Source organism: Lycorma delicatula, chromosome 10 (genome assembly GCF_047948215.1).
Source record: "Lycorma delicatula isolate Av1 chromosome 10, ASM4794821v1, whole genome shotgun sequence".
Lineage (NCBI taxonomy): Eukaryota > Metazoa > Arthropoda > Insecta > Hemiptera > Fulgoridae > Lycorma > Lycorma delicatula.
Genome location: NC_134464.1, coordinates 25,294,286 through 25,315,055, shown reverse-complemented (window position 1 = coordinate 25,315,055; position 20,770 = coordinate 25,294,286).

Genomic DNA, 20,770 nt, shown 5'->3' with positions numbered 1-20,770 from the left:
ATGTTTTAGACCCCAGTTTACATCATTGATAGGTAACTTTCTCTTTTGATACTGCAATTACTTTTATTTCTAACTTTTTTAATAATTTTATGTAGTTCTGGCATTAAATGTCATACAAAACACAGAAATTTTGTGTGGCAAATTACAACATAAATGCAATAAAGGAAACATCTGTATAATAAAAAGAAACTTAGTAGTGTTACATATCAAGAAATGCCAGTATCTGGTCAATGCCTAATTTGTTTCTGATATATATATTTTATTTGAAATATAAACTACAAAAACACAATAATTAGGTAAGTTAAACTTGCCATATTAATTTCCACTGACTGTTTTTCACAGTACCCCAACTTCTTCTTTTTAATGACTTCTCTTTTTTAACATAAATTATAATATTATCTATTGTGAGATTTTAAATGATATTATGAACATAAATGTAGTTGTGAAAATATTTATAAACAAAAAAAAAAAATACAAATCAATTAAAAACAATAAGTTCTAATTTAATACAAACTGAAGGTGCAAGATACTGCCCAAACCGGTTTTTGGAAATAAATAAGGTAAGTAAAACTAATCTAATTACTGTTTTTAGGTGGTTTATATTTCATATAATGTTAAATTTATATAAATTTTTATGAATTATGTTAAGTTACTGCAATGAAACTTCATAAGATTATCTTGTACATTTGTTGGCTTATATTTTAAGAAGACTATTATTTATATTTTAAAACTTTCTAATAATATTTTGAGTATTTATCAGTTAACAGTACATCACTTGATTTTTTTCGTCATTGTTAATAAAATTGAAATGGAATATATAATTTAACTAAATTATTCTTTTTGTAGACAACAATTATTTGTTTATAATGTAAGGAGTAGCCATGAAAAGCAATTGATTTTGAGACGATTTCATTGTGTAAAATAAATGAAATAAGAATCAAATTATTGTCGTGACAGTTAACTTTCACTTAGATACCCCCAAACGTTTAATTATAATAAAAATGAATTTTATTTACGTTTACAGATAGAGAACGGGTTTTGATAGATGAAACAAAGCGATATCTTCATTTAACGTATTATTTTAATAGAAGATATACTGTGTGAAAATTTAGAAGTAGTTTCACAAGTTTTTTTCTTTTTTGACATGGAAATTCTGTTTAGTCCTTTATTGTTTTGCTTGCTTTGGTGATGAATCTCTTGCCTGACAGTGGTTTGAAAATTGAATGAAATCATGCTCGCACCTCTTTGTCAAAACTTGTTGTAGAATATACTTACAAAGTAAATGGTACATAAATATTTCATGAATTTTAAATACCAGAGCAATCAAAGCAAATGGAAACCTATATAAAATTGTAGAAATAATAAGAAAATAAATTATGCAGTTCATTCTATAAAATTAAGTATGATTTAAAAGAAATAATACAATAAAAATTAGTAAAAGGATCAGGTGGTGTACTGAACCGACATCCTGTATCGATTTTTGTTACCATTCAACATTATTCTTAGCTGAAAATTTTAGCTCGGCCAAATAGGTTCATATAACACACATTCCTGGCGCGATACTGATCTGTTACCATCTATATCAGTGAACGTTAATTCAGAATAATTTTTTTGCTTCTATTCTTGGTAAAAGTGCTCTGATCTTGTACGAGAGGAATCCCTGCTGCCTTAAAAGGGGCTTAGAATTTCTTTGAGGGAGTTGTCTTGTTTAGCAATCCTTCTGTGGATTATTCCTTTCTAACCTCCACTTTTTTCCTTTATTTTCGTGTTTTTCAATGATTTCTCACTGGATATCTAACGATGTGGGGGATGTAAAAAATCCAGTGTTCTTGGTATCTACCTAGTCTGGAGGAGGGTATAGCTTTTCTTATGTACCTACCTAGCTAGCGATTCTATTTCTATAAAAAATGTCTATATAAATAGTTCTACCTCAGGCTAAATATTGTAAAAATGGACCACCTAATCATTCCTAATAAATATTTTGTTAGAAAAAGGTCAATGCTATCATAAATGAAATGAATTTATAATAACTAAAACAAAACTAATTTCACAACCGCTAATTGAATTTGTCTTATTTTCTTTTGTTTCAGGTAACTCAACGGTTCATTTAATATTCTAAGGGAGAGCTGCCATGTAAGTGGCCCTCCTTACATTGTGGTACTCCCTTTTACTGTAAGATAATTTTCTAAAGGTACTTGCTTTTGTTATTATTGTTATAGATTTGCATGTTAAAAATAAGCTGTGTAGTTTTTAAGTTGATGTATAATATTCTGATAAAATCGCGGTAGGTCCCAAGTCCCAGTAGGTCCATTGATAAGAACTTTTCTGTAGCGATTTTTTATGTTTCTGTTTCAGGTTCAACATAAATTTTACATTAAAATTAGTTACATAAGCAGTGTAGATTAAGTTTTATATCAAAGTAGATATAAAGTTTTGTATATGGTGTGTATATTTTTACAGGTTCAACGTAGATATTATTTTATTATTACTTAGTTAAGTCGCGTCCGCGATCCCAATCCCTAATAGGGTCCCAGTAGGTTTCCCCACTGATAGGATATGATTTTTCAATGTTTTTGTGTCGCATGGGAACCATGTTCATGCCTTGTGGTTAGCTTCAGTTCCTATGTCATAAAGGGGGAGGTTTTTTAGTCGGTGAGAGCCCGACACTACCGTCTGTTGCGGGCGCAGACGGTGGCTGGTAGAGCTTTTTCCTCCTCCTACGCAAAACCAAACAAAAAAAAAAAAAAAAAAAAAAAAAACAGTTCATATTATGTACATTACTAATCTTTTTGCCAAGTGATTTTGAGTTGTAGGTGCTGTACTGGGAGTATTTTTAAATTCATGGAAGCTGTGACAAAAAAATGGTTACTGATTCTCAAATGTAATATTGAAAGTGGAGAATGATTATGGAAGATAAGGAAAATTTTAATTAAAGTGACTATCAACTGTAGTTTCAAATCTGGATTGAATAAAAAGTAAGTACCGTAAATGTCTAATAGAATTTTTAAAACGCAGTAAAACAAAAAAAATATGTATATCTAGAATTGTACATGGTGATTTTAACAAATTTTGGGTGCTGAATTCAAAACTTATAAAATTTGGTGTAATACATTGCATTTTTAGATACATACGCTTTATTTACCAATAAATGCATAATCAGTAGGATAACAATATTCCAAAAAAGTTATTTTATGTACATTCATTTATAATTTGTTTAAATTGGCTAAATATTTGTTTATTCAAATACAGATGAATTGAAATATATTCAATACAGTTTTTAAACGTTTAAATCATTGGAACTGAATTTTAAAAATATGTTGACAAATTTTTTCACTTGTGCGATGTTTGGTCAGTTTATCTAAATAAAAACCAACAATATTCGTCAATCTTCTAGCTTCCCATGTTCCTTGGTACTGATGCTTCATGGTCAGAATACCCTGACAGTCCCTGTTCATCAGTGACAGAGCCCAAATTTTCAGGATAAAAGCGTAAGTGGGAGTGTAGGAAATGAATTTGTAATGACATCCCACATGCTAAATGTTTGTATAACAGCTTAATTACAAAAAAACATAGTTTTCATATTTTCTGTTTCCTAAGAAATCACCAACAATGTGTTTGAAGAACTTCCATACAGCTAATTCACATTCACTAAGTTTATCCTCAAAAATATTTATTCATCACTCGATTTAGGAAAACTTATTGTTAAATAATTGTTACATAATCTATCATAATCACAATGCTGTGATGCACATAAAGTACAACAGATGCAAGAGATACAATTGATTTCACTTTCATTAAGAATATTGATTTATATATGCGACCAGTTCCTGTGTTGAACAGAGTAAAGGTGTCGCTTGTACAGGTGAAAGATTTCTTGTGTTTTAATGGGCTTGGCCCACTCTGGGTAGAAGACAGTGGGTAATTGCTTAAGCCCTTGCTTTCCTTATTAAGCCCGGCGTGAAATGCTTTTTTCTTCACAATGGCAATGCCGTTTTGTGGGACTTGTATCTCATATCTTGTCACATTCAATACTTTGTATATGGCAAATGACATATATAAATGTCTCTAATTATTTTATTGACTTTTTTCAAACTACAATTTCTTCCTAAGTAATCAGAAATAAAAAAAAAATTACCGTAACAGCTGTGGTGCCTCTATCATGTTTTAAAATAAATATCTAAACTTCAATCACGTTTAACGTAATAATTAATTACAAAAAATTGTTCAGATCTTCTTATGCGATGTTAGGACAAATGGATAAAAACTGGCAAGTTTTACTTTAGTAAAAATTGTGAAAAGTCCATTCTCCACAATGTACATGAATTCTGGTAAGAAAAAAAAACAGTGTCTAAATATTTTGTTATTTGGATCGCTATATCTTATAAACATATCTGCACTAGAGTTTCCTCTAGTCGATTTCCACTCTCTGACACTTGTTGCACCACAACACAGACTGTTGTAGAAATGATTTTAAAAATCCACCACCCATTCATTTCTGAGCCCCTTGTTAGTTTCATTATACCGATTAACAGACAAATCTTTATCTTAATAAAAAGAAGGTATTCAAGCAGTATCCAAACAATAGGAGTAACAATAAAAATCTCCAATTGAACCGACAACTAAAGTGGCTTATAGCGTAAGGTTATGAATTTTCATTCAGAAGAATAACAGCCATCGAGAGCAGCCTGCACAATTTGATTTGTCTAACATCCTTCAATCCATAATAAGACACTGATATGGCTGCAGTTCCTAGCTCTATCAATTCTGCTAGTAGATTCTTTTGTTCCCAAAATGTTGTGACAATCATTTTTCAGTTCAATAATATCATCTGAATCTATAAGGCTCACTTCTCTCTGATTTTCTGGCATCATGACTATGTCGCTCATAATATTAGTATAAACATGAGATTATCATCTACAGATTTTAGTTTCACTGTATGCTTGCTCATAAAAATGAATTACAAAACACAGAATTACAAGTTGGAAACAGCGATATCATCATGTCTTTCATCAATTGCTCCTTTACCAGCACTAAACAGAATGAAGAAGCAGTTGAACAAGTGATTACATAATAAATTCCTCATCTGTGACTTCTGTGTTATACAAGTCATGCAAGATACAAGTGATACCGTATAAAGTTGATTTCTTTACATTTATTATGACACGATATAAACATTCAATGTGAATAGAGTAAAAGGACCAACTTCAGGGCTGAATATCAGCTATAGTTTAGTCAGCTTCGTGCTGGTATGCAATAATTTTGAGGCAAAGGCATCAGAAAAACACGTGATGTTGAGTTTTTATTAAGACTGGCTCAGAAATTTTTTTGGAATAGATGTGTGTCATGTCAGGTTATCTGTTGAGTTGTGACACCTTCAGAGACATATAAATATTAATTATTATTATTGTGAATTAGACTTCTTGAGTCGATAATTTTTCTAAAATAGTTCCATGATATCAATTACATCTTTGAACTTTGTCTTTGATAAAATTCTGGATTTATCTCTTAGACTGAGGCAACGGCTACTTTCTTAATGTCTCCTTAACAGAGTGATTATCTGTCTGTTTATGAAACTTATTTCCCATGTAAATTATTATATTAAAAGCACAACATACTAGACTTGGATATCTTGATGAATTAATTTACATTTCTTATAATTTAATTAACCAAATTTCTTCATAACATAATATAAAGATAAATTTTATAATTTATTTATGGATTGAATTATGTGTGAACTGTATATCAATAAACAAATAATTAAACTAATACAACTTGTAGACTTGTTTGTTATTTATTTTCAATAATTTAATAATAACTAAACTGGTAATTTTTCTTTTTCAGCAATGTCAGAAGGAGTACTGATATGGACTTTTATCCCAGAATTTAATCAGAAATAGAATCTTCATTTTCACTAAATTAGATTGGAGAGGAAACGATAATTCGGTGAGTTTTTAATTTAATTATTATAATATACAAAATGGCAATACAATAAGTAAAAACCATTAAAAAATTAATGCAGAAAAGTGGTAACATCAACGCACATTTAAGTGTCCAGCAGCTGTTAAGAGAGGGGAAGACAGTTGTAACATAAGATTAGAAGGGCTCTAAGAAAAAAAAATTCCATAGGTTTTTTAAGTTCAAAGAAAACATTTAAAAGGATTACGAAAACTTGGGATTAACTTCATTGCTTCTTCATTCTACAAATTTTTATTTACTTTATTATATTTAAAGGCTTAGCTCTATATCATAGTTTATAAATGTAATTAAATTACATTATATCAAAAATTATTTGTCTTGAAGATCAATACAATATTAGTAATGAAACGATTAATTTGGATAACATCGTAAGTTCCAAGTTAACTTCAAGTTTTTTAGATTACTTCATATAACCCACTGGGTTGGTCTAGTAGTGAACGCAGTCTTCCCAAATCAGCTGATTTGGAAGTTGAGAGTTCCAGCGTTCAAGTCCTAGTAAAGCCAGTTATTTTTACATGGACTTGAATACTAGATCGTGGATACCGGTGTTCTTTGGTGGTTGGGTTTCAATTAACCACACATCTCAGAAATGGTCGAACTGAGAATGTACAAGAACTACACTCATACATATAATCCTCTGAAGTATTATCTGAAGGTTGTTACCGGAGCCTAAACAGGCTATAAGAAAGTAAAAGATTACTTCATATAAGAGATGCAGTATATTCTGGTGGGTTTCAATGTATCTAGCAAAGATACATTAATTTTAAAGGGAAAATTTTTTTTTGGGATAAGAGTGACATTTACAATTTCACTGTTGGGAAATTATATTTATAATCACCGATATTCTTTAACAGAATTTACAAAATTTGCCGAAATATTATAATTTTCAAATGATATAAAAGTCACTTTTTTTTTAATGTAGATACTTAAGTTTAAGTAACTTAACTTAAGTTTAAAATTATATTTTAATAAATGATGCCATTATAAAATTTTTAACAGTTAAGCCCAAAAATATAATTTTAATAGAACATATGAGATGAAGAGGTAATAATGATTTGAAAATTAACGTTATCATCACAGTTTACTTATTAACTAGTAAAGAAACATTTACTTATTAACTAGTAAAGAAAAATTCTATTTTAAACCAAACTTTTGGCATTTTGTAATGTTGTTGAGGACAGGTACAGTGGTGGGAAAATTTCCGTTATCAAACCATAATTTCTAAAAAAAATGAACTCGCCTTCCAGCTGCTGTTGATGTAGCCTACCATCGACATAAGCTGTCAGTTCCAATCTATTCTGGGCAGTGATATAAAATACACTTTCATGATTTATTACACCTTCAAATCTAACATTTTTCTCTGAGATCATTTTGTTATTATGTAGCATTACTTTGTTCTTAGTAGTATATTAAATTCTTAATTTTACAGATATATTATTTTTCATTTTACCTTAAAATAACTTTTGTGAAAAACACAAAAAAAAATGGGGATGTGGTGGTTATAACTTTTAAAATATTGTTACCATAAATTTATATGTAAATTACAATACAATACTATTGCAAACAATAATTCCATTTTACAATTTAATCTTTTATAATTATTTTACAATTTTATCTTCATTGTAGTTATTCTCTCTTTTAAGATTAATTTATGGTTAAATTTATTACAAAATGAAGCTTTATTCGTCATACAACTACTAGCTTATCAGAAAATGTAATAACTATCAAATATCAAGATACCTCAAAACTTACTGAGAAATAATTTAAAAAAAAACAAAAATGGGACATAATACAGATAGATACATAGAACTTTTGATGGTAATAAATGAATCTTTATTCTGTTTTTCATATACTGAATCGGTCCTTAAAGTATGTTCTGCATTACCTATCCAAATGCTACTTGATCAGAGTAAGATGTGTATTATTACATACTTAAAATATCATACTCAAATGCGTGATAACTAAAAGAAAGTGTATACTTATCTTGCTATGTTTATTCTTGATAAATATTATTCTGCAGTGTACTGATGGACAGCTTAACAGCAAGTGCACCATTATATTTATAAGGTAATCTAATTTATATATTTTCATTAGCAAACATGTCTTACAAGACTTAGCCACTTCCCAGTTTTTGGAAAATATTTTAAATTCTTGTAAGATAAAAAAATTTCATTTTCAATTTTCTGAATTATTTGTAAAACATTTATTTATTCAGGTAAAACAACTTAGTAGCTGTGGTATCAGTATATGAAAAGAAACTTTCTTTTCAAGTCGTACCTCACAAATTGTGAACTAGTAGAAATTTTATCATTTGACAAGAATACACATGTAAATTTAGGTCCTCGCTTGCAAGATGTAGAATGTGGAACGCCTCTGGGAAAAGTTTTTGCTTTCTTCATTTTTTATTAATGATCTGCCTCAAAATCTTGAGCCTTTCATTACAATTCTTTTCACAGGTGACACTACTGTATCTATTTCTAAAGATAATTATTAAAAAGTAATCGACAATTGCACAATTACAGTTTTAAAAAATTATTCACTGGATGGATTGTAACCATCTAACTTAGAACATGTATAAAACAGTCACACTGTACTTCTCGAGTAGACATAACATAGCAGATTGCGTGGCCAGAATTCCCATTAATGATATCGATAGTATTTTTGTTGTCCGCAAAGCAAAAGCTCTGGGTTTTTTATTTGATAAATTCTTGTGGGATGATCAAACTGATTTCGTTTGTAACAAAATGTAGTGAACCGTTTTACTCTGAAGCGTCTTAATAAAACACTTATCTTGTAATCATCACTGAATATTTATTATGCATAAATAATTTCTTGTATAATGTGTAATGTCCGATTTCTGGGCTTTTTAAAAATATAAGCTTTTAACAGAGAAAAAAAAAATGGGCTATCAGATCGTTACTAATGTATACTTTATGAGAAAGGAAACAACTATATATTCACTTTCCGATCAGTTTATTTTACAATTAAAACATTTAGTTTTACACAAACAGTATTGTTCCATTGATGAATTAAAATAAAGACAAATATATGATTTATATGCGACCAATCGAACATGTACAGATATAAGTATATGCTCAAAATAATTTTAAGTAGATATTTCTTAATTATTTTGTAGTAGTATTTCACAATTAATGTATTTACCTTAACATCATGTCATGTGCTTAATTAAATACTTAATATGAACTTTAAATACATCCATTATTTTTTCAAATTTTATAATTTGTTCAAAAACAAAATAATTTGTACAAAAAACATTTATAAAGTAGCAAGTTAGGTTAAATAGTTTGTTACAATATAAAAATGAAAATTAACCTTACCAACAGTTTATATTATATCCCTAGCACTTTTGGGTCATTTGACCATCCTCTGGAGAGAATTTTTTTGTAATTTAAAACATTAAAATTAAAAAAGTAAATAAAAAAGTTGCAAAATATTAAAACGTAACATCAGTTCGTCATTACGCAGATAATCAGGTTAAGTAACTTGATAATTATTAATTGAAATAGAAAATAACAATATATATGGTTTTTTGACTGCTGGTTTTATAAAAGTTGTTGGAAAATCTAATATTTCAATAAAATTATCCGGGCTGTAATTATGTTTATTTTATAAAATGTGTTTAGCATAATTGGATTTATCGAAACATCTTTCTTTATAATATATTAATGTTCTTTAGTAACATGTTCTTTTCTAACAGAAAAAGAACCGTTGGTCATAACAATATATTCTAGACGGCAGTTTTCACGTTTAAAACTATACCCACCTTGTCTATCTAATATATTTATGTCATTATTTTAGTAGAATTGCTATTGCTTATAAAATGTATATATTTTGAAAAAGTTAACTTAAAAAGTAATAGAACTTTAAATACATCTATTTTTGTTATTATTATTATTTTTTAATTGAGATTACACCAACCTGATTGGTAGTGGTGAACACTTCTTCGCAAATCAGCTCGTTTCGTAGTCGCGACTTGCAATTTTAAAATCATATTGATATGATTTGTATTGCTCACATGCTCAGTATTACTTTGTATTACTCAGAAGTAATACCCACGGTGATTCACGGAGACTACAGAAAAAAAAAATTAGAAATTGAGATCAGGTTATATACTGAGTGTATATCAAAGTTCTCCCGGGATTTTCATAACCTATTCTGCTTGTGAAATTAAAAAAAGTTAATATAAACACATGCCCTAAAATGCTTCGTTTGTAAGTAACTGCTAATGAAAGATTTCGCCCTGGTTTCAGCAACCCCGGTGAAAGAGGTCGTACTGAAAATTTATAGGACAGTAATTAAAGGGCAGATTAGTGATTTCTATGGGGTTTTTACCATGAAAATTGAATAAAATAGCTACCAAAACAGTATCAGCAATAAGTTTTAAGAAATCTGGGATGCAAATAAGTAATTTATAGTAAAAAACCCGTTATTATGTGTGATCTACAATAACTACACGTAAACACGTAACATCTTTAAGTAAAACTTGCAGAGAACTTAATTCTGAACAAAATGGTGCAAGATAAGTTGAATAAAACAAAAAGTTTATAAACATGAGAATTTTATTTAGAAACAATATAGTAGATCATACCTACCAGTTAATAATTAATGTTCGATATTATATTTATAGAAAATATTAAAAAAAATAGTTTCAAAACATTTCTTGGCTAGCTTCTGTTGCTCTTTTTAGTTCTTCTGGACTGTCCTTAAGTTTCTCAGTAGCATCTATAATGCAAACAATTAATTCCTTGTGAGAATGTATTTTTGTTTTACGTAAGATATTTTTTATCCATCCCCAGATGCAAAAATCTAAAGGTGTTACATCAAGTGTTTTTGGTGGACCTCCACAACCAATCCATTTCTCAGGGAAATGATAGATACATTATCAATTAGGATAATTTATTTCATCAATTTTTTCAACACAAGTATTTAAATGACTATTTATATATCTTTGCAGACTTCATCAAATGTAGGATCATAATGACAGAAGGAGTACAGCACTTATAATTTAAGATATCATCATATGATCATCAGGTTCAGAAATTCAGGAGCCAAATCGTTGACAATATCTATTTGTTTCATATGGAAGACAAAATTCATCAAATTATATTTATTTTTGTTACCGTTATCAGTTTGTAAATATCAAAGGTCTTAATGATTAATTAAAAAGCTGTTTACAAGGTATTTTATGTAAAAGCCATTTACAAATTAACTAACTTAAAAAGATGCATTAATTTAAACTTAAATTTAAACCTTCGCTTGCTAGTCAGTGTTAGCAAGTGTAGGTTAAGTTTGGTTAGATTGCATTTATAATTCTATTTATTTATTTTAAATAAATAACTCGCTACCGGTTGCACTGGTTATAACCTCCCAACAATAGTGGCATCATTATAATACACAAGTACCTTTTCTCATAAAATGATTTCATTATTGTTTACATAGGCTAATTTCATGATCCCCCTTTCATATCATTGCATCCCCCGTGGAGTTTGCAACCCCCAGGTTGAGAAATGCTGCTCTATAGAAATAAAGTTAATGCAATGTGCAGAGCAGCATATGACATTGACTAATGGAGATAAATAGAAAGTAAAGAATAATGTGATAACTGTAAAAGTAAATTTAGCATAAAGAAAAATAAGAGAAAACTTTGGGGAGATAAAATTTAAATGAATTAGTATCAGAGATTTGGATGGAAAGCAATTATTTGCGAGAGAAAAAAGCTAATAAGTAGAGGGATAGAAGCTGAGGTAGATACAAATAGAGGAAGAATGCAAAAACGCAAAAGGCAAATGTTACCAGATGAGGTTTTAGAGTTTTGGAGGAGGAAAAAGAAATGGATAATCAAAATTGAGAGTAATTTAAGATCAGTTTGGTAAAGCTAGATATAATTGTGGAAAAGAGCATGATGCATTGATGTGATACCATCAGAATTATTTATCTTGTTTAAAAACTGAATATTCTATGTAGATTTTTATTGACAGTATTATCCTTTTTTATTTATGGCGTAAAGTTTTTAGAAAATAGGCCAAGTAACACATAACCCGCCGGGTTGGTCTAGTGGTTAACGCGTCTTCCCAAATCAGCTGATTTGGAAGTCGAGAGTTCTAGCGTTCAAGTCTTAGTAAAGCCAGTTATTTTTAACGGATTTGAATACTAGATCGTGGATACCAGTGTTCTTTGGTGGTTGGGTTTCAATTAACCACACATCTCAGGAATGGTCGAACTGAGAATGTATACAAGACTACACTTCATTTAAACTCATACATATCACCCTCATTCATCCTCTGAAGAATTATCTAAACGGTAGTTACCGGAGGCTAAACAGGAAAAAGAAAAAGGCCAAGTAACACATAAAAAATAAAATCTGAAATATTGAGTTGGGTGTAGCACTTTGTTGTAATGAAAACTAGTATGAGTAAATGAATGGATAAAGTTTAAATGAGTAAGACGTTCATCTGCAGCAGAATCTTGTGTAAACTGATCGATTTACATGATTCTGCCATACAAGACATTCAGATTTGATAATACAGAAATGAAGCAATGTATGGAAAATAAAATCCATAAAAGAACACATACCACTGATAAGAATATATAAAATAAATAACTAAGGATAAGGATTATAGTGAATATTCAATCAAATTACAGATGATCCAAAAAATATAAAATAAAATAGGAGTAATAAAATAGTATTACCACCTAAAATAATTAAGATAATAAAATACTTCATAGGGATGGATGCAGGTCAATAAATTTAAAGATTTATAAGTACAATTAAGAACTTATAATTATCTACATAAATTGTTCAGATAAATTACTATTTGCATAGAATATAATAAAAAAAATTGAAAACTTGAATGTTCTAGTAACATATAACTTGAGATGTATGCACCTCTTTTATTTATATTTTTATCCCAGGTTTAATTCTTGTCTCAAATTATTAAAGCAGCACATCTGAATTGTAAGTCATTAACTAACTTAAGATTTATAAATACTTTTCTCATTCTACTTGAACACGGCCTTAAATTTAAATCAGTCAGTGAAAATAAATGAACTTTTCAGCAAATGTTCAAATAAGAAGAAATCTGTTAGTTGTTTTCAGTAGATTAACACAATCTTTTGTAGAAAGTCTCTTTTATTGAAAAATAACTTTTTTTTATTGAGTGATCACAAAGTGAATTATTTTAAAATAAAATCGCAAATCTATTTTAAGATACTGCGATATAATAATAATAATAATAAGAAAAGTTTAGGTCTTTCATGTTTTAAAATAAATCGGTGACAATTTTATTTTTTTTAATTTAATGCTCTATTATATTTAATTGCAGTTTAATTTCATTTAAGAAGAGAGCTGCAAAATAATCTTCTTGTTGAGAATATTATCCTTTACAGAATCATATTCACTCGCAATTTATCAGAATATTGTATACTGTCATTTTAATACCGGTGTAATTAAGTACTTTTAATAATTTTAATTTTAACAATAGAATTCCCCTTTTCTAGACGCTTAAAAATAAATATATTTAATTAACTAAAGAAGTACATAAATTTTCAAATTTAAGTGGCCTATTTCTTTCTAACCTATGTTTAAGAAAAAAATTAATTAATTAAAAACAACTCTGACGTATCTAATTAACATAACCATTTTATGGACTTAACAGGTGATAATTTGCTTCAATAAAATACCGATCATTGTTGTCACACGAAGTATTATTGAATGAGCAGTCCCGATTGAAAAGGGGTTAATTCTATTACGTACTACTAGTAAAACGCAAACGCCGCTGTGATTATGGAACGGAGTAAAACAAAAAAAATATTTAAAACTTAAATGTTTGTCAATTGAACTGCATTTAATTCGTATTTCTAATGACATCAAATTAACGAGAAAAAAGTTTAAAATATCTGTCTTTATTTTGAAGCACGCCCTTGTAACATTTTTTACTCTGTATAAAAAATCGCGAAAACGAATGTTTTTATTTTGTGAGGGAATCATTCCTGTTTTCGAATAAAATCGTTTATATTTCTGTATTGTTAAGTATTAAATTTTAAATTATAGCAATTATTAAAAAAAGAAAAATATAGATCGACTGGTAACATCTTGCTACTTAACAATAAAGTACTTCCGATAAAAAACGGAAGTAATATGTTATTGTTCAATCAACAATGTTATAACAATGTTTCTTTATGATTAAACTATAGTTTGTGTTATTTTTAGAGAATAACAAACTGTAAATATATATAACAGTTTGTTGTTCTATTTTTACAGCATGAATCATTTAAATATCGCAAAAATACCTGTCAAAATTCTAGCTTGTCATGAAACGCTGGAAGGTAATCTGTAAAGAAATAATTTTTGTAAAATTAATTTTAAGTTGAGTTATTTAGGCTTATCGTCTAACTTACGTTAGACGACAGGGTTATTCTAACAAAAATTTAGTTTTATTTTATTAATATGTTATATAAAATTTTAATTTATTTTTCACTATAATAAAAAATCCATGCAGTAAGTAAAGGTAAAATAATGATGAATGTAAACTGTATTTTTTTATTTCATATTATATCCAATAAAAATTTGTTTTGTAAATCATAATGTACAAACAGACTTTTTTCCAGTTCTAGTGCTTAGGCAATCATGAAAAACATTCTAAAACATTAAAATTTTATTTGTTTATCATACTAAAGAAAAGTTTAAAAATAATTTTATAATTGTAATTTAAATCATTGTTTAGCAGGCTGTAATTTTTAATTAGATTATTTCTATTAAGATCTTTGAAAGTACAGCTTTTTATTATAATAGAAGTTGGAAGATAACATTTAATTATAATTTTTCCACAATTACAAAATTTTGTAAAATTTTGCTTTTACAGCGAAAGAAGTGTATTCATAAAGATCATGATCATAAAATTCAGTGCCAAACATAAATATTTCTTTTTGTTTCTTAAGTAGTTTTCATCTTGACAGCAGATTTGTGTAGGCCTAAATTGTAATCTTTGTATCAGTAAAATGTTTGAGATTAATGAAATTGCTATTTAAAATTTCTTTGTTGTAACTGAAAATAACTGGTCCATTAATAGGATTAAAAAAAAGAATTTAATAATGAAGTGAACATGCAGCACATATATGTTTACAATTTAAAAAAAACAGTACAGAATACTCTTTTAATATATCAAAAATTATAAAACTTTTATATCTAATAATAATACTTAACTATACCTCTTCCACCATTTGACTTTTTCTTTTTACAATCCTGATTGCCTTGGTATGAACCCAAAGTTGTTGGAAACTGCACATGCATATTATATAGGGTTATGAGTTCAAGAATTTTATATGCCTTCATAAATTATGCCGTTGTAAATAATGGATCTGCTTTTTATTATTGGTGTATAGTATTGTTAAAGAAAACAAACAAATTAAAAGTTATAAGAAAACTGAAAAACTTTGTTTAGTAACTTACATTTTAAGCAATTTTTTATCAGTCTCAGTATTTTTTACCTTAAGACCAGAGACAACAAAACCTTCACATTCTATCACAAAATTACAGGTTAAAAAATTCAGAACAACCTTCTTTCCATTTTTATTAAAGTATAAAATTTTATTCATCAGTTTGTTATTGTTTATTAATTTTATACCTCAAATATACTATATACTATATACAAATATACTATATATATTTTAAGAAGAGGTGAGATAAGATAGCTGAGGTGATTGATGAATGTAATACACTTGATCACTACCAGGAATTGATCCCACGACTGCCAGCATTTGAACCTTAAATTGATCGGTTGACTGTGGTAATTAAATTGTCTGAAATGGTAATTAATTTTCCCCCTTCATTGGTCATTGAGTATAAATATATTTGTGTAAATAGTACATATAAGGTCACTAAAATAAGTATTTTTATGATAAAATGTATTTATAAGATTATAATTGAATATAAATGTATTTGAATACAATTATTAACTGTAGCAATGGCAATATTATAATTTTTATATGTATTTTGAACATTGACAATAATGTAATCACCAAGATGAAGTATAAATGTCTCTATATAACTTCTTTTCTCATGTACTACATCTCATCATTTTAGAAGCATTACTAAAAATTAACACCTCAGAATTAAAAAAAATCTTTTGTAATTTATTCTGTAGTATATAAGTATGAATATATCTTAAACAATTTTGTTATGCTAATTTTTAATAATGATTCCAAATTGATGACGTAATATGTTGCTAAATGTTAGTAAGAGAATCATTTATACTTTCTGTCTTTGTGATTTTGTTATTCTTAATTTTGAATATTTCAGCAGAAGAAAGATATTTAATAAAATTATTTACGTATATGCAATTTGGAGTCAGTCATTTGCTTGATTGGTACTATTCTATCTCCCTTTCTGTTCTGTGCCAATCTTTTAACCTCTACATAATTACTATATCCTATGTCCTCAGCTATCTGTTTTCCTTTTATAAATTGCAATCTTTTTCATAATCTACTGTTTTAACTTATATGCATTCCTCTATTACCAAATTAATTAAATTTAAATGTCTTAATATATGACCCGCCAATATAACTTGCCTGTTTAAAGATCCTGCCACAAACTTCTTTCCTCTCCTATTTACCTTAATGCCATTTGATTTAGTATTTTATTAATATATTTTTAGTCTTTTACCGATCTTCTTAATTTCAACATCTTCCTGTAAAACTGCAATCAAAGGTAAAGAAACAAAGGCTTTTCCTTTCTACTTTTCCTGTTATGCATGTTTCACATCATAAAGTATCACATTCCATACAAATATTTTTAAAGAAAATCTTTTTAATGCTTATTTTGTTCATGATAGCCTGATTTTAATCTCTACCTTACTTTGTTCATTCTTTGCAGTTTTACATCCTAAATAGCAAAATAATTGTAAATTTGTTACCTATCCTGTTATTTAATTTATCATTGTTCTCCTTTTGAATAAATTTCATTAATTTTGTTTTATCTACTCTTATTTATTTATATTCAAACAGAATTTCTCTCCTTACAACAAATCCATGTCGTTTTAAGATTTTTCTCTTTGTACCTAAAGACCAATGACATTGGGAAAAATTAACATTACTATCTTTTCTCCTTGAATTGTGACTGCTCTTTAATGCCTGCATTGCTTCTTTACGTGCATGTTGAAAACTAATGTGTACTGCAATATATCCTTGTTTTATTCCTTTCTGAATCAGAGCTTGTCTTTCTTCATCTTATCATTGTTACCTACGTTTTCTATAAATCATATGCAAGTCTTCTTTCTCTACATTTTTATTGTGATTTTCTTTAAAACATTAAATACTTTTCCCATTCTACATTATGAAGTGCCTTCCCCAGATCTACAAACAGGTGCTTCACTTTTCTTAGGTTAATCAGAGGGCCAGCATGATCTTATATCTGTACTCTTCCTAAAATTAAACTATCTTCATCTAATACATCTTCCTCCATACATAATATTTACAGTAAATTATCGTAGTGATTGTTTTCAACGAGTATTATGTTAGACTGATTAATGTGATTGTTTGCATACTTATTTTATCCAGCTTTCTTAGCAACAAATACATTTTTTCTAAACTTTATTTAAATACGAATGAAACGAAGAAAGTTGAAAGATTGAAGGAAGTAACTAAAAGGAGAAATTAGCTTGAGTACTTAAGAGAAGAAATGGGTAAACCTAATGAATTTTGGATGAAATGGAAGATAATATAAAAACAGAAGTAGAATAAATAAACAAATTCATTAAGGGAAGAAAAATAAAAAGTCTGGGTTACAAGAGAGGTGACTGAAGAAACGGAAGACTTAAGAAAATACAAGAACAAAAGACAAAGAAAGTAATAAGCTCTACAAAAAATTGAATGATTAGTTAAAAAGAGTGACAAAAAAAAATACAAAATGGCTTGCAAGCTACTAGTGCTCAGATACAGAATATTTAAAAAATAGGAAGTATCAGGTGATGCATAAAAAAGTAAAACAGTAACGTGGGATAAGTTAAGGAAGAGTGTAGATAGTAAAGTAATTGCCAGTAGAAATGAGAAAGTTATATATAAAGCAGATATTTAAAAGGTGAAAGCTAATGGAAATCTGAATGATCTTTCTGTAGAAGGTCAGATTGAACAGGAAGAGGGTGAAGTAGGAGCAGCAATCCTAAAATTACCTAAAATTAGATAATATTCAAGCCATATGAAAAATGATGAAGGAGTAGGCACAGATGAGCTGCCAGTAGAAGGGATTAATGAAGAAGAATTACAAGAAACTGTGAAATATGGTCTCAGTAGTGAGCTGTGGTCTGAAGATATTTCTTAAAATATCCATGATTCCATTCCCTAAAAGTTATTACAGGAAAATTGGTTTAATTTTGCATTTATCCAAGATTCTTCTATGAATTCTGAAAAAAAAAATTGTCTAAAAAATGGAGAAAGCAGTTGGGCTAATAAGAACTATGTTGGCAAGAGGTTTACAGAGAGATATTGAGGAATTAGTGCATGTTTTGTAGATATAGAAAAGCAATTTGACTGTGTCAAACAGGATAAACTAATGTAAATTTTAAGTAGCCAAGCAAAGAGTCATGAAAAGATAGAAAAACAGAAGAGTAACTAAAAAATTGTACCTGCACCAGAAACTGCTATAAAAATAAAGGATACTTGAGCCGAGTAGTTTGATCTAGGAAAAGGACTAAGGCAAGTGTATTGCCTACCAGCAACCTTGTTTAATATGAATATTAAAGAAATAATAAAAAATATCTTAAAATAGGATGAAATCAGTTCTGTAAGATGAAAGAGAAAAAACTACATTTAGTTTGTAGATGATAGGATTTTTTTTTGTTGCACAGGATGTTCAACAGACGATTTTAAAATTAAAAGGAATTGTGGCAGAATATGAAATGAAAATTAATATTATGAAAACTAAAGAAATGAGGTTAGGAGGAAATAAATAAATGAATATTTGCACGATTGAAGGAAGGCTTGAAGAAGGAAAACGGTACAGATACTTGCCACATCAGCAGAAGAAGATTGCAAAAGTAACAATTAAATAAAAACACGAATAGGAATGGCTAAGGAATCATTTGACAGAAAGAAACAGTTATGTAGTAATTTGGAATTGGAGTTGGGGAAGCATCTTGGAAGTGTTGCACTTGGAATGTACTTCTGTGTGGGTGTGAATATAAACAATAAGAAAAAGAAAGGCTGAAGGCATATGAACTATGGGGATGAAGATCGGAAAAGATACTTCGGAACTGATAACATAGTGAAATATGAAGAAGGAATGAGGAGAGTTAATAAGTATTGAAGCTTAATCATCAGTATAAGTAAAAAAACAGGAAACCTGACCCTCAGGGACATATCATGAGAGGAGAAGGATCAACTAAAAATATGCTGGAAGGATCACTGCACTAGAAGGTGCAAAAAGGAGAGATCGATAAAAAACAAAGATTATAAATGATCTAAAAACAAATGGATGCTATCAAAGATTTTTAAATTTAGCTGGATGTTTAGATGTTTAAAGAACCTGGTGTAGAACAGGTATGTGCAGGATGATGATATACAGTGTTATTAAAATTCAGTGATAATTATTATTTATAAGTTTTTGATGAATTACAATCACAATAGTTTTATTATATAATGTAAATTGAATAAACATTTTTATAGTGTTTTTAATATTTATATGTGTTGTACACATTTTTTATATGTGTTGTTAATAGTTAAGTACCTTGTTTTCCACTTAATGCTATTATAATTTTACATCAAATAAAAAAAAAAAAAATAATAATAAATACAGATGATATTGATGAAATCAAAATTGTACTCAATTTTATGATTAATAACTATTCTATTCTATGACTAATTTGTTGTCAGTGAACATAATCTTTCTTTTTGTAATATACGCTATAAATGTGATATTTTAATCTGGTAATATTTAATTTCTGAGATTATTTTTTAAGTTACTTTGTGAGTGTGCAAAACGGAAGCTACTTATTTTTAATATCTCAGATTTATTATGATAAAATCCTAGAACATATGCCTTAGGCTGTATGCAAATATCAACTGAAGGCTAGTTTAGACTTTCAGTATAAATTTAGAACTTAAAATAATCTACCCGAAGCATCATAGAAATATACTTTTCCAAGATAGGCTTAATAGTAGCCTCTTGTTTATTATCAATAATATACATTTATTATTATTTTTTATTTATTTATTTATTATTTCGCTGCATTATATAGATAGAAAAAAACTTTTTTGTGGAACACATACAATTTTAATGTAAATACACAGAAAGAATAAAATTAAAAAATATAAATATTAACATTTGAACTATTGTATGAGATATTTATACTTACAGAAACCGAAAGTGGAAAAACTTGTTCTGAACACATTAGGTGATGGATATTTTCTGAGTCGAAGCGTCTATGCAATACATTGTTTATTGTAAAAAATACTTGTTTTTACAAGTTGTTGTTTTTGCTATCTACTATCTATACTGTTCTTTCTTATGGGTGTGATTCTTGTAAAGCATCATTTTGGAATATGAGGTCATAGTCAGTCGTTTTCTCTAAGAGTTTTGGTGTTAAAAAAATAGCTGTTCTGTATGGTAGAATGGATGTCACTCGACAAGATTGAATATCATTTAAATGTTGGTGAGCTTACCGTGCCAATATGAAACTGTATGTTTGGCTAATGAAGAAAACAGGGAATTGCTTCACTTCACTCTTTCAGTAATAAGTTTATTATGATTTTGTAACTCTTGAGAATGGCTTTGTCACTTTCA